The following is a 26997-nucleotide window of genomic DNA, read 5'->3' as shown; positions in this document are numbered from 1 at the left end:
TATTATACACTCAGTTAGCAGTTTATTAGGCATTTATTAGACTTATTTTTAGACTTAAGTCTTCTGTTTGTGCCCGCAGAACTGCTGCTCACTGGGTGTTTTTGTTTCACACCATTCTGAGTAAACTCTAGAGACTGTTGGGCATTAAAATCCCAGGAGATCAGAAGTTGGCACCAACGATCATGCCACAGTCGAAAAATCACAGAGAACCCACTTTTTCCACATTCTAATGGTCCTGACTGAAGCTCCTGACCCGTATCTGCATGATTTTATGTATTGCACTGCTGCCACATGATTGGCCAATTAGATAATCCCATGAATAACTAGGAGTAACAGGTGTTCCTAATAAAGTGAGTGTACATGTATGACATTTGATGTCTGATGGACGACTTGCACATGTTTAAATCGTGCCCAGATTCTGTTTAAGGCCATGAGACTCAAACTATCAAACTCTCAAACAGTGTATTGAATTATACTTCAATCACAAGCAATGGTAGTCATGATGTTGTTTAAAAGTTTCACAGAATACAACAGGAAGGGATCTCTTGAATCTTTTGGCCATCAGTTTATAATTTGTTATTCATCCAGAGCAATTTACAGTTGATAAGACTATGCAGGGGACAATCCCTATGGAGCAATGTGGGATTAATGGCCTTGCTCAAGTGCCCAACAGCTGCTGTGCAGATCTTACCATGGCTACATTGGGGGTTGAACCACCAACCTTCTGGGACCCAAGTCATGTAACTTCGCCACTAGGCTACAGGATAACTTTAATCTACAGTATATTTAATTTCCATTTCTATATACAAATATTTATTCAAATAATTTTTTCTATTTTTCTTGGCCTAATCTTTTGCTGAAGTGGGTGAGATTAGTGTTGCTTTTGCAATGATGTGAAGTTATTATTTGCCTGTGCACAGGTCCTACACATCCCAAGTAGGTTTAGAATGAACACAGGTCTTTGTAGTAATGAAAGTCATTACATTTTTATTGTGACAAAAGTACCGTTTCTGTCCCTTAGCTGTCACTTAGCATGGGAAATGGCCCAGATCCTCCTTTAATCCTAGATTCCTCTCCTCTCTTTTAACTGCTGAATGGCAACTGGCTGTTTTATCAGGTGTGCTGAAGATAGTGCTTTGGCCTTGTTGATGAAAACCTGTCAACCACACCGTGCTGAAGTACAATTCTGGATTGAATTCCCTGATCACTGTTCCCTTTGTACTGACAACATTCTGTGATGTGCACAGCACGTAATTTTCAGTTGTTTTGTTTAACATCATTGGCTGCGTGCTCCCTTTTTCAGTGCCTCTGAAGGATACGTTATTCAAAAGGTGTGTTTGTTTTTGGTCCCCCGAGAGCACACAGTGTTCAGCTCCTCCAGGGAAACCATGACTAATTATTTATGTTCCCTTTTGGAACAGCCTTCTAGAAGAGAATGTGTAAGGTGGATTCAAAAATGGTTCCTGTGTTCAAAAATGATATTGTAAGAATGTACTGAGTGAAACCTTCACATTTTATTATACTGTAAATGCATGGTTGCTTGTGTTACAAATATACTCACTGCATTCATGTTTAAATATATTGCAAGGAGGGCTGATGGATGGTTCATTTGGTTAGCCTCGTAGTGCATGGAGGAGATGACTGGCTGGAGGAGATGACTGGCAGTTTAAGTTGATTAATCCTATAGTTCAGAGCCATGTTGGCACTGGGGAATTTAAGCTAGCAAGTGAACCCATATGCAAAAGTTAATAAACAATATGTAAAAATCATACTTTCAAACATAATCAACTTTAGTATGTTTTACTAAAGGAAACATTGAATCATTTAATGTTACATGACTGTAGCCCCCTTTATGTATATAGTGAAATATTGGAAATGATTGCAGAGTGCCATATGTGATTAAAAAAAAAGAGTGAATTCATGAATTATATACAGTATGCCAGTTTTATAACACACATGTATTTAATATTTTCTGTATACTCCATGTGTCTTGTATGTTTTTACCCAATCTTTTGCACATTGTCTTATATACCTGTAGCTGTGGATGTGTTGTGCACTTGTGCAATCTAGATTGCAAAGCTTTTTTTTAACCCTCAAAACACAGAGTTTTAAATGATTCAGCATCATGTGAAATGAAAAATGCAAGCTTGGACGATCTCCAGGGTGACTCAGAAAATACATAACCCATGATTATTAAACAAGCTGAGCGCTTTGACCTATTTCTTGCATTTCCAGCTGTGTGTATGCCAGAACATAAATCCAGACGAGAGCCCAGAGTGTTGGTACACCAAGAGGCCATCCGATCGATGGACTTGTGCTGCCGAGCTGAAGAGAGATGACGAGTCCACAGCTCGTGACGTCTCCGTCTAGGGTCAGGAAAAGGGAATGACTGGTTCTATTGGTCAGTGTCAGGGTCAGGGATTGGTCAACAGGCTCAATATACTGTTTGTCTTGTGGTTCCTTATGCAGGGTTTAGATTATGGCTTGTGGCTCACTTTGCATATTCTGCCTTTGCTGCCACCCCGAATAACTGTTGGCATAAGGATTCAATGCCAGATCATATAGGGTATCACTAAACTGAAAACCAGTAGCTATAAGAGGGGGGAGCAGCCGGGGTGGAAACCCACATGTGACATGACCAGGAACTAAAGACGAAAATCAAAAGGAAAACAAAAAGAAACTCCAAGGAAAATAGGGGAGAAAAGAGAGAAACCTCTCGGTAATACCAAAATAAAATAACCCACAAAAACTGGGCAAACTCATAGTAAACAAGGAGGAGAGAATAATCTCTCGGCAGTGCCAAAATAAAGCAACCCAAAAAAAACTGGCGAAGTCATAAGAAATGAGGAGAAGGAAAAGCAAAGACCTAGCTAAAGACCTCTGTTCCCACCAACTAAGTGGAAACAGAGGGAGCTGAACTAAGGAACGCTTCCAGTACCCACACTAAGCCACTCAAAGGAAGCAAAAAATAACAAACGTAAAGGGGTTTGACAATAACCGCAAGGATATTGTCAGGAATACAATAGCAAGAGAGAACGCTGTAGCACCGACTTCAGGAAGTGGCAAAAAGACTCTGAAGCACTGAGCTACAGCCAGAGAGTGTATAAGTAGCCCTCCCACAGCTGGTGCGAATGATGGTAATGAGTGGGTGGGTTGTCAGGTACACGCCCTCTAGGCAACTAAAGGAAAATCTGAAAAAAGGACGACATCATGGTGAAACTCACAGCCAGGCAGTAATAAAAACCGTAGCAGGACCTGACAGTAGCAGGACCTACCACAGTTCTGTGTTATTGTTAAATGTCCATCAGTAACTGCGTGTTTGTAATCATTCAGGAATTCACCATGGTGACAATAGAAGCACTTTCATAATGCATGATGTGTTGAGGGCAGTTCATTCCTTGGGTTAAAAAAAGGCAGTGACATTTAGGAAATTCTGCCTTGCTGGGATAAATATATCCTGAACTAGACAATGACAGCAAATCTGTTGGGTGAGTATTTTGTGATTATTATTTGAACAAACAAATGTTCACTATGGTCGGGTTCTTGAGCTCTGTATTTTTAATAAATAAATTGTCAGCAAATGCAGGTTCTCAGCACCTCGAGTGCCTGCAGACTTTCACAGTACAAATCATTTCATAGTTCATTTTCCCTCAAGAGGGCTATACCGAGTACGGCCAGCCAATGGAGGCTTACTCCGAGTCTCCCCCCCTTGTGATTCAGGGTGGCTGTATAGCAAGGAAGATAAAAAGTAATTGAGGTTGTTTGGAAGGTTCCAGAAGGTCTTAATATGATTCAAGGGAGATAAGGGTTTGCACCAGTGCAGTAGAGTCCAACTACTTTGATACTGGAGGTCATGCATGCTAGCTTGTGTTCTCAAATGAATGGGCAATGTGATTGGCCTACAAATATAACACATTCAAATACAAGGCATTCAAAATACATTGCTTTTTAATGGGATTAGTAAGCAGTAATACTCTATATGTATTCCATTTAAAGGTTTATGAGACGGGTGCGTGGGGGGTTGGACCCAAAATGCACAACTCAGACAACAGAGATGTAATAAAGTCCCGTCAGGGCTTTATTCGGGGAATGTCCAGTGAGCGTAGTCAGAAAACAAGCACAGTTCATACACGTGAAATCCAGCCAAAACCAACGTACAGTACTGAGGGAGAAGGCAGTCTCGAAATCGGTAAACCATGCAAAAAGTCCAGTAACCAGGAAAGCTGTCGGCAGGGCAGTAGTGCAGACTGAAGGTAGGCAGGCTCGGAGTCAATGACAGTGCAAGAGTCAAGACCGAAGTCCGCTCTGCGGGGCAAAAGCACAAAGACAGCAGGCAAAGTCATGGTACAGGCAGGCAATGGTCAACAAAACAGAAGTCAATAATCTTTGGTCAATAAACAGGCTTGGCTCATAACAGGTAGCCAATAGCTTGGCAAACCACTTAAACGTGCACTGACGAACAGGAGGCAACAATTTCACAAAGACATGACATGGAACTGAGCTTATATGCAGGTGTAGACAGGTGCAGACAATTAGCTTGAGAGCAGCATGAGAATGGAAATCAGATGTGGAGGATTGACAAGTTAACAAGATAATTAGTAATCATTAGTAATAAACCTATCCTGCCCTAGCGTTAGTAAATTAGTAAATGACATGCACAAGAAACGTAAGGTAAACATGAACACATGGTTAGAATGTTAGTATTACCCAATCCTGATCTAAAGTTAGTAGATTAGTAAGAAGACAAGGGAAATTATGGAAGCGTGAGTGACAGAAAGGGAGAGAGAGAGAAAGCATGAATGCAAGGTTTGCAGAAAGACACAAAAAAGTATATGCTGAACAATGAGCAGAACAGCATAACATGAAACAACATAAATCGTGACGTGAATAAACTACAAAACGTGACATGACAAGACTAACAATTTAATCGTAACAACTAAACATGAAACGTAACATGACATGAAAATGAAACGTAACAGGAAATAAAACATAAAAACATGGCGAGACAAGACTAACATAATACGTGACATGACAATAACGTAACTAAGACAATAACTAAACATAAAACATGACGAGACAAACATGAAACATGACAGTAAGATTTTTGTGTTAAAACATTGTTGACCATTGTAAATCCCTTCCTATCATTGAAAAAGGGTGACTGACATGTTGTCTCACCTCTGCCTGTGTTTATAGTCCTTTGTTGCTGCGATTCCTCTCTTGACTGTTACAAGTCTGAAGTTACAATTACCTATTGTACCTTTAATGTCTGATTACATACAAATTCTTAAAAATCATCGAAATAACCTTTTAATACTGATTATAATGTTCGTATTTTTTGGAGGGCATAGTGCTGTCAAACTGTAAACTAAAACTGAGGAAAAATGTCTTGCTTTGGTAGACACTCATTTTATGAGTGTTATCATGTTGTAAGCTGTGGTACTTGGATTAAAGTTGTACATTTGAATTGCATGTCCAAAATACATATAACGATCTGACCCTGAGGTGTTTCTCTATAATCGTCTGTGTCAATGTATCTAGCACTCATATTAAATATGCATGGCTGCTTAATTGCACCCTTTACCAGCCATACGTTCAGAATCAGTGAATAGGGAAGTAGTAGTAGACAATAGTTCAGAGTCAGTGAATAGGGAAGTAGTAGTAGACAATAATGCTTGTGGAACTAATGTATAGTATTTGTCAGATTGTTTAAAAGAAAACTGTGTCATCTCATCACAAATTTCCATGCGTTTAGCTCTCATTGTCATGGAATTGATCCATCTTTTTTAACTACATAAACACACTGCTCTGTTAATGAAATTAAAGATTGGGATGATATGTCTGTTGTGCTTAGAATGTAATTATGTCTTTAATAATTCATCATGCTACAAATGGGCTTTGTCTGAAGGTAAACAAAATGAAAGGAGCCCTTAAAGGTGTCAGTGCTCAGTGACAGGTTTAAGCATATACATCACATTTTGATCCCATATGTGATGTGACTATGTGACCTTGTCCTCCTGAGAACCAGCAGAAACAAGTTATTAAAGCATTTTCCTTTTTTGACATAATTCTAGTGTCTTTGATGACAAAAACGAATATTTTTTATGGCGATTGTTGTGGACATCAAAATGTATGGTTCTTGAGATTAAGAGACTGATGTTCCCTACAGGGTGGCACAGATGGTGCAGTGTGTGAGTGAATGGTGTGTGTGACCTGCGATGGACTGGCGGCCTGTCCAGGGTGTATTCCTGCCTTTCGCCCAATGTATGCTGGGATAGACTCCAGCCCCCTTGCGACCCTGTTCAGGATAAGCGGGTTAGGATAATGAATTAATTAATTAATGAATGTCCCCTACAGAGTACATAAGTTGCCAGGTTTTAGGAGGTTAAATAGAAAGCCTTGTCAATGAATTTCTTGAGCCCAGCAGTCTGCATGTGTCAGGAAAGGGTTCAAAAGATGAGCAGAATTGTGTTTTTAAATGATCAGGTAACATACATGTACACCTTTGGAGGGATATCATTACTGAACCAGCTGTTTCTTGAAGTGTATTTCTCCTCCTCAAACCCACCTGTGCTTTCATTTAAAATACAGTAAATTAAGCTAACATGATTGGCACTGAAAATGTGATAGTTTTGCCAAACTGAGTTGTCACATATGAACAGCTTGAAAATTGATTTTCCAAATTACATCATCCTTGATGTCACTCTCAGCTGTCCACGTTCCTCTAGCTACTTAACTAAACGCTACTGCGAGTCCATTTAATCAGCCGTCTATAAAAATGTTACTTGTGAATATTCATTTGCAGAAGGAGCATGCTCCCGCATGGAATCTAATTAAATTGCTTTTATTTACTTTTTTATGTATTTATTTATTTATTTCATTAATTGCTTATAAACTTATACAAGTGTACATATTTTCCTTTTCCTTTGTATTGCACGGGGTCTTTAAATTCACATGGAACCCTGGTTCCTAATACTAATTACATGCTTGTTGTGTCTTTAGATCAAATGATCATTATTTATATTCTTTTGGGACACGTCAGGCATAAGAAAATGGAGGATTTCATAGACTGTTCTACAAATCCGCTTTCCCTTTCTCCTTTACTCTCCATGCAGCAGCTGCGAAGGAACACATCTCGAATTATGCCTCATTACCGCTTTCCCCTCTCAACCAAAAAACATCTCATTTTAATTAGGACCAAATAGCAGAATCCTGCCCCACAAACCCAATTTCCTGCCACATTGAACTTCAGATGTTTTTCAATCAGCATAGAAATATCCAGATGAATTAGGCCACCGAATAACGCAGCATTCCAGCCCAAATGGCCGCAGGGAACGGGAAGAGAGGCACCCCGGTTTCTTTAGACGCATCTCTGGCCCTCCCTCCTGGTCTCGTTCAACTTGTCTCTACCCCAGTAGTGCGTTCCTGCGACGGCGCGCTAATTGAGCGTAGCTAAGCGGATGTTGCCCTGCTCTTAATGGGCTCCTGGCATTGCACGGTGGTGGTGATGGAGACGAGGCCTCCGGTCGTTTATTTTTATCCCAGAGTTCTCTGCCTGCGTTTGGCCTCGGCCCTGAGTGGCGGAGCGAGGGTGAGCATTAGCGAGACGTGGATTGATTTGGATCAGTATCTTTGTCGGCCCCGCTGGCTCGCAGGGAGGTAGTTGCCGCTCCACTGAAGCCGAAGACTTGGCGTTGTGTCATTTGTGAGTGGCTTTACAGCGAAGCTGTGGGCTTGTGTGTAAAATGTACACAAATCTTCAACATTTATTGTGCCGTTTCCTTCTGCGACATCTAGAAAAACAATGTAAATAACTCATTTATTTGAATACATATCTTTTAACAAAAAGTCAGAACAGTCAATGGCTATACATACTGTAGGTGTATTCCAGATGTACTCCAAAGTGTAGCCTATGTATTCCACCTATTTAATCAACCTTAGAAGTCATAGTAAAAATGATCTTCTTCTTTTATACCTTGATTTATTTCCTTAATAATCAGTAAATGCAGGACAGATCATTTAGAATTTCAGCCAAATCACTATACATTACATATCTACTTTAATACAGACATTACCCTTGGCATCTATGATTAGCATCACAAAAACAGTTGTTGATTTACCAGCCATTGTGGCTCTGAGTCAGTAAGCCAAGATGCCTATCAAATATTGGTCCAATGCTACAGTTGCCTAATGTCAGCATTTTGAGTCATCGAACACCAGCCACCTCAGTCACAGAAGTGGGTAAAAAATGCTTAAACTTTTCCCTGAATTCTCATAGTACAACTATTCATTCGTTTTTTAATTCATTTTAATTTATTAATGATATCCATCTGCCAAAATACTTGTTTCTTTTTTTTTGTACTTTTTTCGCCTCTCTTAGAGTGAGTTTATCATTTCTCAAACTCTACTAGTACACCGGTTTTGAGTAGAACAGTGGAGCTGGGCTAGCAGCCGTCTGGGTCTACAGTACAACCCAGCAAGGGAGCCCCAGCTGCATCTTTGTGCTAGTCACTTCACTGGAACAACCTCAGTACATATCCACACATATACTGCACATAAACCGATAATACAGAAAGGTAGCTCTGTAAATTCACCTCTACAGGGGTTTCTACTAAGCAAATAACAGTAATGAACAAAATGTGGTCCTACGCTTGCAGTCTAAAATCTATTCGGAAGTTGTGATTGGAATTGACCATTTAATGGGCTGTTGTGGGCCCTGGAAGGAGAGGCCAGGGTGGATATTGAACTGAGTATAAACATTTCTGCCCTGCGTTTATTGCGGAGATACTCCTAAGCCTTCCTCGCTTGCGTCTTGCAACCCCGAGGGCCTGGCATTGAAAATGAAAATGTGAATAATGGGAGAGAATTCATATGAGAATACTAACGCACATAATCAAAAGGGCAAAGATAAGGAGTCAGACGAGACTTATGAATAAAAGATGAATTTGATATCATTATTTCAGAAATTGCATTAGACCCTCTGTTTCACTGTGGTTACACATAATGATGACATGCCTCCTGTTCAGATTAAATGGGTAAAATGCAGTCAGATTTATCATAAAGGGCACTACAATCTGGCAATCACTAACTCTGATATACTCTTTACTGTGTGATTCATGTTTCTTTCACCGTCAATGGGTAAATAACATGTTTCCTTGCACTAGGCAGGAACGTTTGGTACCGTTTTGTGAGTTGCACTCAACAGCTATCGCATGGCTTTTTACAGTATTACATTATACATTAACATTACTTTGAGACTTTTTAGAGCTGAAAAATTCAGCAGTTTTCCCTTCTAGTTACCACTCATCGGGTAATCCCAAACTGCAAGACCCTGGACCGTTCTCTGTATGCTCCATGCATCTCATTCTGCTGTGGCTATTTTGGTTCCGCACACCATTTTGCATTTGTTATAGCAGTAATTGAAAAAGGCCATTTTAGCACATTGGAATAAAAAACGTTGTGGCTTAGCCGAGAAGTTTCCCAAGTTTTACTAATCCAAGTGCAAATAAGCATGAGTGCTCCAATAGCAGTTAGGCTCAAAATGTTTTTATTTTGCATAGAGAGTTGTCGGTTCTCAAAAATACAGTGACATTTACAGGTGGCTTTGACTGAGAGGGAAAGGGGAAACATATACACACACACAAATAAAAATACATACACGCACATACTCTGATGCAGAAGCACATTTGAAATAGGTGTATCTGCACATTATCAAATCTACTGTGCATTCAGGCCGTTTAATGTCATTTTAGACAAGGGGAAGACAGCAGAACAGATCTGCTGCAGCTTTCCAAACCTTCCAGTCCAATTTTTAATTAATAGTAGCTTCTCTGGAGAAGCTGTCATAGATCTGAAGAATTCTGTTTTATCCACCATACAAATCACTGCTGCAGCGCTCAAAATGCAGTCTCTCTGCATGTTTACGCCCGCGTTTCACACGCGTTTCATGGCTTCTCGCGGGTGCTGTTGCTATGCCGTTATTATAAACCTTCCTGTGATTTCCTCATCCAGACACGGCTGAAGTCTCCGCTAGAACAAACGATGCCCTGAGGGTCTCTGCGTGCGTCTGAGGCTCGGCGAGAGGCAGAGGACGGAGTCACTCGCGCGACTGTTGGGCTGCACACCGCGTACCTCAGGGTTTAACGCACCCCACTGCTGCCTTCGCATCCGGTTAACCTTGGCCTTATTATGTGACTTTAGTACTCCTGGTTTTCTACTCTTGGTTTTTCAATAAGCAGAAAGTCAACTGAAAGCCAGTGCTGAAATAATTCCCCTTGGGTTTTAAATTTGATCAAAGCACAAAAGCATTAATATTACATACAGGCTGGGATTTAAGATGAAATTATAATTTTTTTCTTCACAGTTTGGCGAGTTCAGTATTCACTAAAATTGATATGCCAACCTTCATCCCAGGGTATATGCCCTTTTAATGCTTTCATGTATTGCCCTTTTAATGTTGTAGATAGGCGCTTAAATCCATAATGGGTTGGCTTTGACAGAATAAGAGTGCAGCCAGGCCATCCTGAAAAAGTGGTTGGATCTGTTTGATGTTACTTTTGGACATCTCAATGTGTAAAGTGGAATTTTAGTGTTATGGATTACCTTTGGCACAGCAGTTTAAATCATACCCTCACGTGTAGCGTTAATTCCTCCATCATGTGAACGTGCCCTCTCTCGCTCGACATTTACACTTCATAAATTTCCCAAAAGCACTCCTTAAAGAAATGATTTGAGTAATGGTCAGAGTATGGCCTGGTTTGCTGTAATCATACCCCAGGGGGGGTACCACTGAAGAAAGTGAAGAGTGTAAAACCAGTGTCAAACCTGACATGGGTAACAGGCTGTCTCTGGTCCCCTGCTATCATAACAGCCCTTATAGTGCAGTATATCTCCAGCATTCTCCAGTGTTGTTCCCCTGCTTCCTTTGCTGAAATCAAAGCCCATGCGCAAAGAAAAGAACATGCCGGCATTTCCCGGAGTCGGCCTAATTAAAGAGCACTAAAAATCTTAATAGGCTTCTGATTCAGAGTGGCGGGAAGGCTGACTGTATTGTTCCCACACCATTTGTTTATTTCCTCTCATTTCCTGTTTTTCCGGGTTGTGCGTCTCATCATAATTGAGTTCTCTGTAGATGTGGAAAAATAGCTAGCATAGTCTCAGCCTCTCAGGTCCAAGACGAGTTTGGTCAGTTATTAATTTTTTTATGCGATGATGTATGTATTTTCTGCATACAGTACTTTGTTGAGTGAACATGAATTGTGAATAAATGCTTTCTGTGCTCTCTTAATTGGTGGACTTACTGTATTGTGCATGCATTTCAGACGTACTGCTCAAATGTATACAGTCAGCCTATAGAGGCAGTTAGAACAGAACATTGAAATGAACCGTGTCTATTCTCAGTGATGGTCTAAAAAGCACTGGGACTTATTGTATGTCAGTGCATATCAGTCTACAGTAAGTATCCCTATTTTTTTCATATTTTGAATACTTTGTCCAAATTCATAGTCCTCTTAGAGTATCCCCTTGGAAATTAATTGTTTTTTAAATTGCTCACACTTTGTTACTGCTAAAATCTATTAATTTCCTGTGGTGTGGTGTATATTGATCTGTTCTTTCTGTTTAAAGAAGAAGAGCAAATAAATACCCTAATCCAAATGTAGTTATAGCAGTCTCCCTCTCTGTGTCTTTTTGGGTCTGGTGCATCCCCCTGCCTCTCCCTGCAGCTGACCTGACCAGACCGCAGGACTGAATTTTTATATTAAAGCTACTCTGTACCGTTTTGCTTTTAGACTGAAGTCCTCAATGCAAAATTTAACACTCATAAATGATGTAAGCTCGTCTGACTTTTTACCTTCCCATAAAGGGAAAGAACAATATTTTCTACAGCCCAAAAGTGAGTTTTAATCCTCCAGTCCTGACAGATTTCTAGCTCATATTTTGATAATGCATGGCAATTCTCTATCCTGCTGTAGCGTTCCTGGAAACCATTTATTCTAGTCTCAATCCCATCTACTGGTGCTTTATTTTTGCAATAAAAACAACGTGACTACTCACTAGGAGAAGAACAAGAGAGAGAACATTCTCTCTTTTCTAACAAGAACAGAGAGAGAGAGTATATAATATTAGTTTTTTGTTTAGACAGGGAGGGTAACAGATAGAGACTGGTCGAAAGAAAATGGACCTGTTTGCCCATGCTTGCAGTGGTCCAATAATCTACAACAGTAATCATTCCCTTTGACTGTAATATAACTGGTAATGAGATGAGCTATTTGCTTTGGTTTGAAGAAGAACAACCCATCTTCTTTTCAATCTTGTTTCAGTTTACTGTAATATGACTTGATAATTGGATGGATAGTTTGCTTTTAATTAAATTTAAAATCCAGTGACATTCAGTTCACATGCCAATCACAGTAATCATTTTCTATTGTATAAAACAGCATTGAGTCACGTGATAATTATATTTTCAGTCTATGGTGAACAGGCATTCATAGAGATTGTTGTGAAATCAATGGCTGGAGCTCTTAATTAACTGAAATGTATGCAAGCACAAGGTTAAAAGAAAAGCCGTCAGCCGGACAGAGGGGGAGAACAAATGCACAAACTGAAAATTATTATGGATGAGTCGAACACACAGGGCACCAGAGAGCCAAGGTCGATAGAGACTTCAACTGATAAATATTTCTACCTTTTTTCATCATTTGTGATGAGGCCTTGAAAGAGGACTTGTCAATAAGCTTGAGTTTACTTACAGTGCATCCCCACAAAGCTAACACCTGCAGTCTGAAAAGAACTGTCAATGTAACTCCTGCCCATATATGAACATTTGTGAGTGATTGGTCTGTTGTGTTGTGACCATGGTGATGATTTTGTAGTGGTTGTAGATCAATTCTTTGCACCTGACCTTCAAAGTAACTTGTTGCCATGAAGCAACTTGGCCATAGTCTCATTCAACATAACCAATGGCCGTAAGGGATTGAAAGTAAAGTGCAAGGATAACATTTTTATAGTGCAGGGAAAAAGCGTTTTATTTCAAAACTTCATTACACTTAAACATAGACATGTCACTTTCCATTTTCCACCCAATACTGAACAATTACCCGTTTCTGCATCTTTACTCAATAAAAGATGAGCTCTGCATTTATTCTGGGATAACTGCCTCTGCTTATGCTATATTTAACATTGTATGCTCACACACATTTGTTACTTCATCATACGCCTACAGTATACTATGTGTTGCACATATTGTCAATGTTGGTGCAATGACTCCTACTGTCAGCTGTTATGCCTATTACTTGGGTTTGTCTCTGCTGTTTGCTTAAAGCTTTGTGTATGCACATTTTTAAGATTCTCTGAATAAGGAGATCTGCTAAATGACTGAACATAAGGTCATGAAAAGAAGGGAAACATTTAAAAATAACTCAGAAATGCAGAGTATGGTGAATGCAGCTACGATGTGAAAAGATGAACATGTTTGAAGGCCTCTTGGAAAAAGAAACACGGTCCTGCCTTCTGTTTAAAAGGAAAGGCTCTGTCTGTCAAATCAAGGTCCTTGCATTTCACTCTAGGCCTGTGGTTTAATTTTGCAGAAGGAAATATAAACTAAGAAGTCAGGAAAAAATGACTTTTTGCCAAAATTCATGTGTCTTAGTTCTGAGTCTGTTGACATTACACTCTTACTGTAAGTGGGCGTGTTAGGGGAGTGAGGGAATGGCTTGTGAAAGAGTTGTGGAGACTTCTGTTTGTAGTGTAAATATTAATAAATATTTTTTTCTGGAAATACACTGTAAGGTGGCGAGTGGGGCGGAGAGCCAGGGGCGACAATGCTAGAACCCTTCTAGACTAACATGCGAGCGTGTTCCTCACTACGACCCAGTAGACAGAGATAGGGGTACACAGCCACGGGAAGGACTTCTCCCGGAAAAGAAATTAACAACACAAATCTTATAAAGGGGAAACAGAAATAGCCCAAAAACGGTTATGGGAAACAGAAAACAACCCTTAACAAACAGGGTGAACCAATAACTCAGGATATGTGCCAATAGCTGGGCACAAATGGTCACAGACCGAGAAACAAAAATAAAATACAACCGGGCGAGAAAAAAGCCAGGCAGGAAAATAAAAACCTTGAGACGCAGCTCGGGACAAAACGTAAACCAAAATACATGTACCGGGGACACCGTCCCTCTACCGCCGACTCACACGAGTCCAAAGAAAAACAAAACCCTTGAGGAAGGCGACAGCACATACACACTCTCAGCTGAATGCCTTCATGACCTTTTCTCATTAATTCTTTTAGCGAATAACCCACCAGCACCGAACCTGACTCGTATTAGTGCAGAGTCTACCAGGTGCTTTACCGGCTTTGTGTCAAGGGCGTACGGTTGAACACAAAAGCACTGAAAGATAGTGCCCGCTGGTCTTAAATACTCTCAGGGAGGTAATTCCCCTGGTGCTAACGAGGAACAGGTGGAACCAATGATCCTTGGCCCTCTCGTAAGCAACAGCGGGAATAACCTCCCACCATGACATACACGGATCAAAATGGAGGAAGAACATGAAATGGCCAGAGTTAAAGAAAAAAGAAAAACTACATTTGCTGAAAAATAGCTGTGTAAAGTTAACGATGGTGGTGTTCTTTGTGCTTGTGCTCAACCAGAACCACTGGAGAGGAATCTCTGAAGAAGGTGTGAGTCCCTAAGATGGCAAGACTTCCCATGAGCATGTGAACCAACGAAAGAGCGAGAGACCATGGCATCATAACCAGATGCCAGACACAAGGGACAGTTCTACACCACAGTGGCCTAGAAGCTGAACTTGTAACTCAGGTTGTAACATCAAAGCGCTGGGGGCTTACAGCTGTTGTACACTTCAGCGAAGGTTGTTCACCTACATTTCTAGGTATTAGTAGTATATCCCAGGACATCTGTTGAGTAAATAATAATGTAATAATGTATGGACGAGTCACCACAGCACAGCCTGAAGGACTGCTATGCCTACCAGAGATTGCCCCACCTGACAATCTGTCCCGAAGGGGATCCCTTTCCATTTAAACTTCTTCCACCCCTCTGTGGAGGCTGGGACTGAGCTGGATTTTCGGAAGATGGATAAGACTCCCGAGGCCCTCAACCTTTCCTTCCTCCTGGATCATGAGAGGGAGAGGATCCTGGATGTGCTTCAGAAGGATGAGAAGCTGAGGAACCTGGAAGAGAAGAGAGTGCGGTAAGCTAAGGGTGTGTTTGCAATGTGCGGTGTCAGTGTACTGTTTTATTACTGTGCACTAGGTTAAAATGGTGTGTGTGTGAGGGCAAGAGAGATAAAAAGCAGTTATCATGTGCATTTTTCAGGTTCCCCTAAGGTCAATTGTAAGGACCAAGAAGTAGAGCCACAACTGCATGTCTGCTGTGTGAGAGAAATGCTTGATTGTGTATAAGAGAGAGAAAGAGAAACATTGTTTGTGTGGGTGAATGCAGTTTGTGGGTTAGCAGGTTGTGCATTTGTGTGGGATATGCAATTTTTCGGAAGGGAAAAAGCCTTTATGGTGTATGTTATGGGCTGGCTGAATCCAGGGGTCAGGTCAGTTTACTGGAACACAGTGATGGAGATCAGATTGGGTATGTTCTTAATGGCACTTAAGGGCCATTCCCTGAATCCAGGCAAATTATCAGGTTGAAATCCTCTCGGGTGCACCTCCAACCCCATTTATCTGAAATAGTTTAATGTGCATGCGATGCATAGCTTCACTGCCACTTGCAAAGCCGCCCTCACTGCCAACATTCTGACTGTATTATATAGATACATTTATCCGGGAGGTATTTTGTATTAAAGGTACAATAGGTAAGATATTTGTGTTAAAACATTGTTACAAGACCATTGTGAATCCCTTCCTATCATTGAAAAGGGCTCACTGACTCACCCTCCGCCTGTGTTTATAGTCCTTAAATTCAGGTTTCAAAATATACAATTGAAAGACCAACACTCTGTACCAAAACATGGTATAGCTGTACAATAGTTCAAGGTTTAAAATTGGTTCTAATTGCCACGCCCAATGTCATGGGGGGGGGGGGGGGGAGATTCAATGCCAGTGCGTTCACAGAGAAGGGGGAGGGATAAACAGCGTTGTGGTTTGAGGGTGTTTGTTGCTGCGATTCCTCTATTGACCGTTAGAAGTCTGAAATTACCTATTGTACCTTTTTTTTTTTCCCATCCCTGACGGCGGCAGGAAGTTGAAGACAGAGCTGCAGGATATCAAGCACAAAGGGGCGCAGCACCCCCCGGAGGCCAGCGAGCGTCAGTGCGGCCGCTGCCAGAGGCCGCTGGGCCTGATCTTCGACCGCGGCGAGCTTTGCGAGGGCTGCGGCCAGCGGGTCTGCGCGGCGTGCTGCGTCTCTCCCGCCGCAGGGAGGTGGAAGTGCTCCGTCTGCGCCAAGATTTCGTGAGTCCACCTCCGGCCCCTGGACCCCCCCAGCCCCTGGACCCCCCCGGCCCCTGGACCCCCGGCCCTCCTTCAGAGCGCTCTACTGGGGAGCTGCTCCCTGTCCGTATCCCTCATTTAAATTCAGAGAGTGCGCGTCCAAGAAACAAACTGCAAACAGACAGTACTGGGCAGGACATGTTAGCTTGTTTTCCAAAACGCAAGCAGAAATTATTTCATATGCGCAATTAAATGGTCTTAGATTTTCTGAAAAGGGGGATTTGAAAATTCCCAGCAGGGAAAGTTGAACTTTCCAAGGACTTATAAAAACCTTTGGGCACCCCTGATCAAAAAGCCTTTTACAATTAATATCTTGGTGAACAGAAGATACAGAACAGAACAGAATAATGTTTTACCTCTAAATGGTAAAATGGTAAACATAATAACAAGAATAAAAAAGGAAAAAGGCCCTGTGCAAAAGTTTGGGAGCCCTGTCCTTTCTAACTCCTCCTCAGGCAACAGCTTGGAGCGGTACCATTTCTCAAACTTAATCTTCTGCTGGAAGTAGCCTGAGGAACAGCTCTAAGCCACATAAAATAAAAGTAAGAGTAGGGAAGACTTAACGATAACTAATATATGCCTCTTCAATACTAACAGTGAACAAATGCCTCTACAAAATAAAAATAATTATGAGGGGTTCTGCTGCTTATATAACCCCAAATAATAACCCTGAAAAATTGCATTCACCCACACAAACAAGAAACACACAAAATGGTGACTGACTAAACCACACTACCCAGGGTGGATCACGGTTGCTGCTTGTTCAGCTTTCATACCCATAACCACCACTAGGAGGTAAGTTATCCAGTCAGCCAGTTACCACACCCTGAGCTGCAAGTGAATCAAATCATCTTGGTAAATGGTCAGCATTTATATAGCGCCTTTATCCAAAGTGCTGTACAATTGATGCTTCTCATTCACCCATTCACACACACACCAACAGCAATTGGCTGCAATGCAAGGCATCAACTAGCTCGTCAGGAGCATTTGGGGGTTAGGTGCCTTGCTCAGGGACACTTCGACACACCCAGGATGGGATCGAAACGGCAATCCTCCGACTGCCAGACGACTGCTCTTACCGCCTGAACCAATGTCACTCCACAACTTCGATCAAGCTCTTACTCTTACCTCTTACTACATTGGCTCCTGCTAAAAATAAAGAAAAATTATATGCACCATGTGCACCAAATACATAATTTTCCTTATTAACTATCTATGGAATACACACTGTCAAACATCCATGTCATTTAGTTATCAAAAAGTATCTAATGTCCCCTTAAGTGTTACATATACATTAAAATATGGCAGGATGTAGACTCTTATGATTCACCTTTCATCACTACGTAACAATCTTAACAATTTTGACTTCAATGGTAAGAGTTACCAGAATTATTGCTTACTGGGCTTGTTTAGACAACAATTAGCTTATCATCAATCACTACCTTGTGTGAACGCTGTCAACCCACTAGAATAATGGATAGTTATTGGTTGTGTGAACAAGTGAAGCCACTAACTGCTAGAACAGATATGTAATTCAGCACTGTTCAGAGTGTGAAAGTAGCTAAAATGAGATGGCATTTTTGTCATAAGCTGTTAGTGTACTCTGCTTCCTTTGCCTGACCACACAGTGTTGTCTTCTGTGATTGGCAGGCAGCTGAAGGTAGTGACAGGTGAGTGGTTCCTGGAGGCACGGTCGAGGAGGTTCTCCCAGGGGAGCGTTTTGAGCAGTGACGTGGTGAAGCAGTCCATCCTGTACTGTCCCCCAGGTGAGAGCCCAGCACATCATCCGAGTGAACCGGGTTATTCCAGGTGCAGCTGAGGTCTCCTCCTTCTTTCCCAGGTCTGAGTGAAACCCTAATATGATGGCATTTTGAGAAATGGCTCTTATTCCTGTTCCAGTCACACCATACTAATAACCAGATATTGAAGTCTGGGCAGTGAGATCCGGTTTGAGGTCTCAGGTCGTACGTATACGACCTGTGTATGTGTGTGTGTGTGTGTGTGTGTCTGCGTCTGTGTGTGTGTCTGTGTGTGCGTGTTTGTGCTTGTGTGTGCGTTCGTGTCTGTGTGTGTGTGTGTGTGTGTGTGTGTGTGTGTATAGAGGTACTGAATTGCTTTTTGATTTGATTCACATTTGTTTTGGCAAGGTGACGGGAAGGCAGACAATGAGACCATCCGCTCTGATGCAGGAGCACAGGAGAGGGTTGGCACACCCCAGTCTAGCAGGAGTGCGCCCCAGTCCAGCAGAAGCACACCCCAAAAAGCACCAGACATGGCCAAGAGGAAAGGGTGAGGGGCCCCATTAGGGTGCAGAGTGAGATTGAGATTTAGCAATCAACATTAAGGTTTTTCTACACTTGCATGATGTGATTTCCCTGAGACATAAAGTGCTTAAGAATAAAGCCACTATGAAAACAGCTATCTTATTTTCATTGTCTGGTCTAGTCAGATATTGTCAAGTATTATCTAGTTTTGGGAATCAAATGCCAACATGACTCCTTGCTTTGCCATCACTGCACTCAACATGACAACTGGGAAAGTTTTGAGTTTCACATAAATTACCTAACAGGGACAATGCACATTCAGTAACATTTCAGATAAGAGAGTCTATTTTATTTAAGTGATGTAAAGTAGCACAGGATGTCAGAGAGTTAGCTGTTGAGTAGATTTTTATCCACTGTCCCTGGGGAGGTGAACAGAAACAATCTGCTCAGTGTTGTTCCTGCGTACTAACAGGAGTGCCACTATCTGCTCAGTGTTGTTCCTGCGCACTAACAGCAGTGCCACTATCTGCTCAGTGTTGTTACTGCACACTAACAGCAGTGCCACTATCTGCTCAGTGTTGTTCCTGCGCACTAACAGCAGTGCCACGATCTACTCAGTGTTGTTACTGCGCACTAACAGCAGTGCCACTATCTGCTCAGTGTTGTTCCTGCGCACTAACAGCAGTGCCTACTGTGACCTCATGCAGGATGCCTCTAGACAAGAGGACAGGCCGCGCAGCGCTGGGAGCAGAGAGCGATCGGGACCGGGAGCCCAGGCCCGGCTCCGCTCCCAACCTGGGCAGTAGCTCCACACCCCAGTCCCACAGGCAAGACTACGTCCCTCACACACGCAGGCAAGACCACGTCCCTCACACACACAGGCAAGGCCACGTCCCTCACACACTGAGGCAAGACAACATCCCTCAGACACTCAGGCAAGGCCATGTCCCTCACACACACAGGCAAGGCCACATCCCTCACACACACAGGCAAGGCCACGTCCCTCACACACAGGCAAGGCCACGTCCCTCACACACAGGCAAGACCACGTCCCTCACACACACAGGCAAGACCACGTCCCTCACACACTCAGGCAAGACCACGTCCCTCACACACACAGGCAAGACCACGTCCCTCACACACTCAGGCAAGGCCTCCCTCACACACACAGGCAAGGCCAGAACATCCCCCAAACCTGGGGCCTACACACCAGCCAGTGTAAATGGCAGGCATTTATATAGCGCCTTTATCCAAAGCGCTGTACAAGTGATGCTTCTTCATACACACACTCACACACCGACGGCGATTGGCTGCCATGCAAGGCCCCGACCAGCTCATCAGGAGCATTTGGGGGTTAGGTGTCTTGCTCAGGGACACTTAGACACCGCCCGGGCGGGGAATCGAACCGGCAACCCTCCGACTGCCAGACGACTGCTCTTACTGCCTGAGCCATGTCGCCCCATTTAGTATCGATGGGAGAACAAACATCACAAGTATTTGATTTGATTTCTTTGACATTAAGAACAGAAAAGGTCAAGATTTTTTTTTTTCATCGTTGTCCCTGCTGTATCAAAAGTGGATATAGAAGTGTCTGCCAATCACAGACCAATCAAAGGTTTTATTGTTCACTAGAAAACAATTACTCTAATCAGGGAGTGGCAGGTACCAATTTAGCTGTCACCCCAAATTGAGGTGTGAACCTGAAACTATCAGAATCATCTGGGAAACACACCGTTTCAGACCCCAGCTTGATTCATGCCACAAATCAATAATAGTAAGTTAGAGACTAAGTCAATAAAAGTAAATGAATACTTACTAAGTCAATAAAAAGAGTAGTGCTGAAGCATACAATACAAATCACAGGGATTAGAGGAGGTACTCTAAACATTTATTGTATGCTTCATGGAGCTAAGGTGTGCATGCCGTCATATCTGTCTCTGGCCAACAGGGGGCACTGTGCTGCTGTGGAAACTTCGGAGCTGCCTACAATACCCAGCAGCCTCCGCTCCCAGACCCTCGGGAGGTCGTCCAGCCCCAGGAAGCAGAGCACAGACTCGGGCTATAGCAAGAGGGTGCGGAACTGGGTAAGCAGCCTGGAGCTTTCCTGGGTTTACACACGGCACGACTTCAACTGCTGTTTCCATAGAGACACGTTTGTATTTAAAGTGACTGTAAAGTGGCAGAAATGTTTTTAAATAACCACACATTATCACAGAGGGATGTATCCACTACACACCAACCAAATAGGTGTTCAAAGTAGTGTAAATAACTATAATAACACACATGTCAATTCAGACACAAATTCTGTATGTCAGGATTCTGATTGTATTCCTACAGTTTATTTAAAAGATCTACAGATAAGATGTATGTTATTTGTATATAAAGGAAGTTGATGAATTCTTAAAATATGCTGCTATTATTTCACATTCTGTCACTGGTGGGAAATATAATGTCACCATAACCATAAATAGCTGCAAATGACCAATATTTCAATTAATGTTATTGTTGGTGTCATTCAAACTTTAATTATTTTTTCTAGATTGGCTTTTTGGACAATATATCTTTTTGGTGATGCACTGTATTTTATTGTATCTATCATCTATCTTTCATCTGTTCTTTCATCAAATACTGTTGACTGTCTTTAGCAATAGTACAAAGATATGCCTCTCATTTCTATTTCAACTTTTTTTATCAATGAAACTGTGACTTAATTCCATCGAATGCTTGTCTCCTGAATCATTCTGTAACTCTGAGGGTGGTACGGTATCTCTGAGAGTCTGCCATGTGCCACTCTGTGATCAGAGCACCAGATGGGCACGGTCACAGTTTTAACACTGCTGCGTTTACCCTCAGCCTGACGGGGCGGAGAGCACAGCTGGTTCCCACCGCAGTGACGGCGGGGTCCCCGCGCACCACAAGATGGAGCCTGGCACTCCTGCTATCGCTGTGTCCAAAGACTCTCTATCCTCAGGTATCACCATGGCGACGGCAGGTGAACCCCGCCCACTCTGAACTGCCCCCGGATTGTCCTGTTAACCTTTTTTTCAGCCTCTCCTTTTACTTCTGCAAATCTAAATATGGTATACATATTTTAAATAATGAAGTTTTTTAAAGTATTCTTATGATACTTTATTGTATTGACCAACGAACCATGACATTACTGGTTAATTTCTTTAAAATTAGATGGTTTGCCTGTCTGGGGAAGCATTCTGTGGTGAAGTGTGTGAAGTCTGGCTTTAAGGTGGATGTTTCACATCAGATGCAGTTTCTGGGTTGCAAGCAGACCTGCAATATTGTGCTAATGAATCTGTCATTGAGCAGCAAGAAGACCGGCCCACACAGCGAATTCTGTGAGGCTAAGCCGTTAAGCCCTCGCTAATGAGAAAACCAGAGACTGCAGTCAGATGGAAATTCAGTTGCCTTTCTTGAACAGGGACCTTCCTGCTGGTTTCTCAGAGAAACAAAGAGTCTGTCTGCGTTTCTGTCTCCACCAAGCCCCCCACCCCCCCCACCCCCCCACCCCCCAACACGCTTCAATCAGTGTGTTTTAATGGAACCAATTATATGCAAGGGATTTGTAGCAACTCTAATTAGTGTTGCTCAGCTATTCTAAGCTATTAGTTGCTTAGCATATTTCACAATATATATATTGTCCCTATATATAATTTATGCTATGGACATATGTAGCGCATGTAATAGTGTTTGTTTCTAAGAACCCCAGACTATGGACTTCATTTCTTGTGCCCATTACAAAAAAATGTTTGTACTGCAGTGATTTAATCATTTTCTTCACACTATTATATTATAATTGGTGGCTGAAACACTGGGGGTTTTCAAGATCAGGCTTGAAACGGTGCTTGATACTATTTAGATTTCAGCCAAACTAAGCATTAGGTACACTTTAGTGATGGGAAAAGGCAAGCATTGCTGGGCTGAATGGCCTGTTCTCACCGTTATTTTATGTTATGTTATGTTATGTTTTTATGTGACACTCGGGGTCATTAGCTCAGGAGGTAAGATTGATTGTCTGGTACTGTCCCTGCCCTGGGTCTGTCAAAGTGTTCCTGAGCAAGACACCTAACCCCCAATTGCTCCCGACAAGCTGATTGGTGCCTAGCGTGGCAGGTGCCTGTGTGACGACCGTGTGTGAATGAGAGGCATTAATTGTAAAGCACTTTGGATAAAAGCGGTATATAAATGCAGTCCACTTGTTCGGACAAACAAAATCTCTCTCTCTCTGTCTGTGTCTGTGTGGGCTGTTAGACCGCAGTCAGTCCCAAATGGACCTGGGTGCTCCTGGTACCGGTCCGAGTGGCGACGCACTCAGCCTGAGGTGTCGGTCGGTGCCCGGGGAGCTGAACGATGGCGTGAGTAACGTGTTGTAACGCGCAGTAACACGATGTTCCCCTGCATGTGAGGACTACAGACATATAGGCCAGTCATTGAGAGTAGTACTCAAAGTACTAGTCTTAACCAATCAAAATGTCACTTTTCAAATCATGAACTCACAAATAATGAATGGCAGCTCTGGTCACTTCATATTTCATTATGGAGAAGCATCATGCTGGCATCACACCCATCACCTGGGACGGCTCTGTGAGACTGAGGCAGAGAAAGTGACGGATCTGATGTGAGACGTGTCAGCCACACATCAGGACGGGCTTGACCTGGCTTGACTTGGCTTGACAGCCAGACTTGATGTACTTACATTTACATTTTACATTTTTGTCATTTGGCAGATGTGACTTACAAGTGCATAGGTTCTACCACAAGGCAAAGCATCACATCCAGAACTAGGAAAATACACATGGAATGCTGTTCTAAACATAGTCGTCATCATAAGTGCAAATTTTGTGGGGGTTTTTTTGGGGGGGGGGTTAGACAAGGATAGGGATATCAGAAAGGAGGGGCGGGGGAAATCAGGAGGGTGGACTAAGGTAGAGTTTGAAAAGGATTGAACTGGCTGACAAAGCACTCGGAATCTTTGCCACGTAATGCTGAATGCAAGAGCTTTTATTTCTAAAGTTTCTTGTATCTGATAGGATTAGTTTTGCCTGTTACCTTATGATGGATAAGGTTAGCATATTGTACAAGGGGATGCCTGATCCTGGAACAACACTCCTGGAGATACTTGACTTGAAAACTGGCCCAGGGCTCCAAATTAAATGTACATTTTAAAAGGTCAGCTATAAGATAAGCTGCCATTTGTCATCACCCTTTTTAAGAGTAGCCCTTGGGTGCTTTTTCACATGTGATGCAGCACATCATCTGTCTTCACTGTGTGCTCTCAGCAGGTGTTAAACCCCACAAACATGATCACACCGTATATCTCTAGGGCTATGTCTCTATTGCTAAATAGCCAAAGGCATCACCATGGAAACTCACAACTTAAAGCCGCCTCTAGTGCTTTCCCTGTGAAAAAAAGAATCTGCACTGTAGATTATGGTGCTATCACAGATGCTTTATTAAGTGTTAGCATTAGTAAAACATTAATAAATAAAGGGATTTCCAAGTTGATATTATGCATTGTTAGTACTTTCTGTACTTTTATAGCCATTTGCCCACATATGGCAGTTGATGTCTACAATACATTCTATATAACAGTCAAGGGATGTTCTGGTGCAAAGAGTGGCTTAGATTTTGGTCTAATGTAAACACTTTAGTTAAAACCATCTAAAGTTCACCAGCTCGTACTATTGAGCTCTCAGTGGAGAAACAAGCTCTGGCAGTAGGTTTTGTGAGAACAGCATCAAATCTAACAGAGATGGCCATTTCAATTTGCCTTGCATTAGATACACAGCAATGGTTGGTTCCCATCTTCTTGATAGGATCTTTATTTACACTAAGTAGAGTTAACAGAACACATGTCCACACCTTAATCTCAACACATCAGTTATCTAATACTACACATCCATTATAATAATTCCAGTCCATATTATATTTGATATTTAATGTCCTCAATTTTATTTATTTGTATTGCTCTCAGGAGTACTCAGAAAATGACACCGCTGAAGACATTGATGCCCTGATGCTGGCCCACAGAAGCGTGACGAGTGCTTCGTCTGTGGTGAGCCTACCCCTAAATCCACACAGGCCAGGAGAATCTCTATCCAGGAGTTACAGTGTGGCTTCACCCAAACCATCATAATTAGAAGCACATGTCACTTTCTGGTTAAGTCCGTTTAATCTGCAAGCTCTGCGTTCCTGTCAGGAACCGGCAGAGGGAACCGAGAGCAGACTCGGGGATGACAAAAACAGAGCACAGGGAAGATCCAAAACAAAATCCAAAAACACAGAGTAAAACCAGGCCGAAAAAATAAAAACAAAAAAATCCCCAAAATCAGGGTGCAGAAAAACGGGGGAAAAGAATACAAGGGCAGACTCGGGAAACTGGAGAAGACAAACTAGCGCCAAGAAGCTGAAAAGGACAGGTATAAATACAAAATTGATAAACAGACAATGAGAAACAGGTGAGAGACATGCCAGAAGGACAGGACGGAAATACATATAAGGAGTGCAAGGTGGAGACACTGAATGAAGAACAGGTGCGATGAATTAGTGGGAATTAATAGGAAGACAGACTACGGTGGTCACAGAGGGTAACAAAAGGCTAAACACTTGGGACTTTGATAGAAAAGGGAGAATAGAGAAATGCAGACAGCACAAAAAGCAGACCTGACAGTTACTGCATTTAGCAGACATCTTGGGTACAGAGTGTATCTTTTATCAGCACCTCACCTTGACTCTGGAGCTGTCTGTGCCAAAGTGGAAAACTTAAGATGTCATTTTATATTTTCCTCATATTTTGAGTGATATACATTTGTTTCAGTGTTAATTTGGGACTAGAGAATATGTCTTGAGCCTACACTCATCAGTAATGCTATCGCCACAGACAGTGACTAATGAAACCAATTCCAGCATTCAGGGCAATTAGTAAAAAAGATTAACAAGCTTCCTGTGTCATCTGCTTTTTCCCGAGCCCTAGAGCTATAAGTGGCAAGGCTGCTAAGATGACATGCCAGTTTTCATGCAAGATGGGGGAAAATATAGGGCCTGTTCACACAAAGATATATGCATCCACCCCACCCAGTAATACCATGTAGGCAAGGAAAAACAGGTCAGTGACTTCCTTGTCACTGCTGGATCTGTGCACCAAATTATACATTTAGAAATATCCAGATTAGGAATAAAAAATTAAATAAACAACTGAGGAAGCATTTTAAAGGCAGGTATCCATTCCCATCCATGTGATCTCTTCTTCATCATGGTTTGGTTTCTTTTCTCCTCCTCCTCCTCCTCCTCCTCTGGCTCCCAGTACACTCCGGCGAGCTCGGAGCGGAAATGGAGCTAATCTGAACGTGCCGGACTCGGACGCAGAGACAGTAAGCATCCCGCAGTATGGCTTGGGGTTTGCAGTGTGGGTTTTGGCGTACACATGAGAACTCCATTGACATTCCCTGCACTTGTTTCAGTATGTGTAATGTAGTTGGTGCTCTGTGAATGTTTCTATGGGATGTTAAAACGCTTGAAATGAATATAATTAAGCTTAAGTTCTCAGACTATGCTTTTTCAAATGATTGGAATTAAAATAAGGGGTGCGTCACATAAAATGTATTTATTCATTCAGCGCATCATGGACTTTTTCGTAACCACTGGTCTAACTCACAAAAAAAAGTAAATCCCAAAAGGGCCCATTTTTGGTTTGTTTTTGTGTGTAACTTCTCCCTCTTCCTAACATGACAACACAGAGCAGTCTGAACAGCATGCTCAGTGTGTACAGCGAGGCCGGTGACCACGGCAACGCCAGCGTCAGCGGGGAGATCCTGCTCCAGATCACCTACAGCTACAGAACCGGGGCGCTCAACATCCTGGTGAAGGAGTGCCGAAACCTGGCCACCGGGGACACCAGGAAGCAGCGCACAGACCCGTAAGAGCACACACCCTCACCAAACCACTGCCAGCTTTGACATTTCAGCAATGATTGAGCTCTTACGGCTAAGAAAGGCTACAGTGCTGTGTTGGGGGCAGCCTGTAGCCTAGTGGCTAAGTTACCTGACTGGGACCCCGCAATGTTGGCGGTTCAATCCCTGGTGTAGTCATGATCAAATCTGCACAACTGTTGGGCCCTTGAGCAAGGCCTTTTATCTCACATTGCTCCAGCGGGGTTTGTCCCCTGTCACTTTGGATAAAAGTGTCAGCTAAATAACATGTCATGTAATGGATAGAGGATGTAATGCTGGCAGTATTAATTATGTTGTGATA

General features: G+C 42.4%; 1 pseudogene; it reads left to right on the top strand.

The window, feature by feature from the left end:
- Window positions 1-26997, top strand: part of LOC133116900 (synaptotagmin-like protein 5) — a 45574-nt pseudogene that overhangs the window by 14264 nt on the left and 4313 nt on the right.

The sequence above is a fragment of the Conger conger genome, chromosome 17 (genome assembly GCF_963514075.1).
Source record: "Conger conger chromosome 17, fConCon1.1, whole genome shotgun sequence".
Classification (NCBI taxonomy): domain Eukaryota; kingdom Metazoa; phylum Chordata; class Actinopteri; order Anguilliformes; family Congridae; genus Conger; species Conger conger.
Note: the sequence above shows the minus strand (reverse complement) of the source record. Positions and strands in the feature narration are given on the sequence as shown.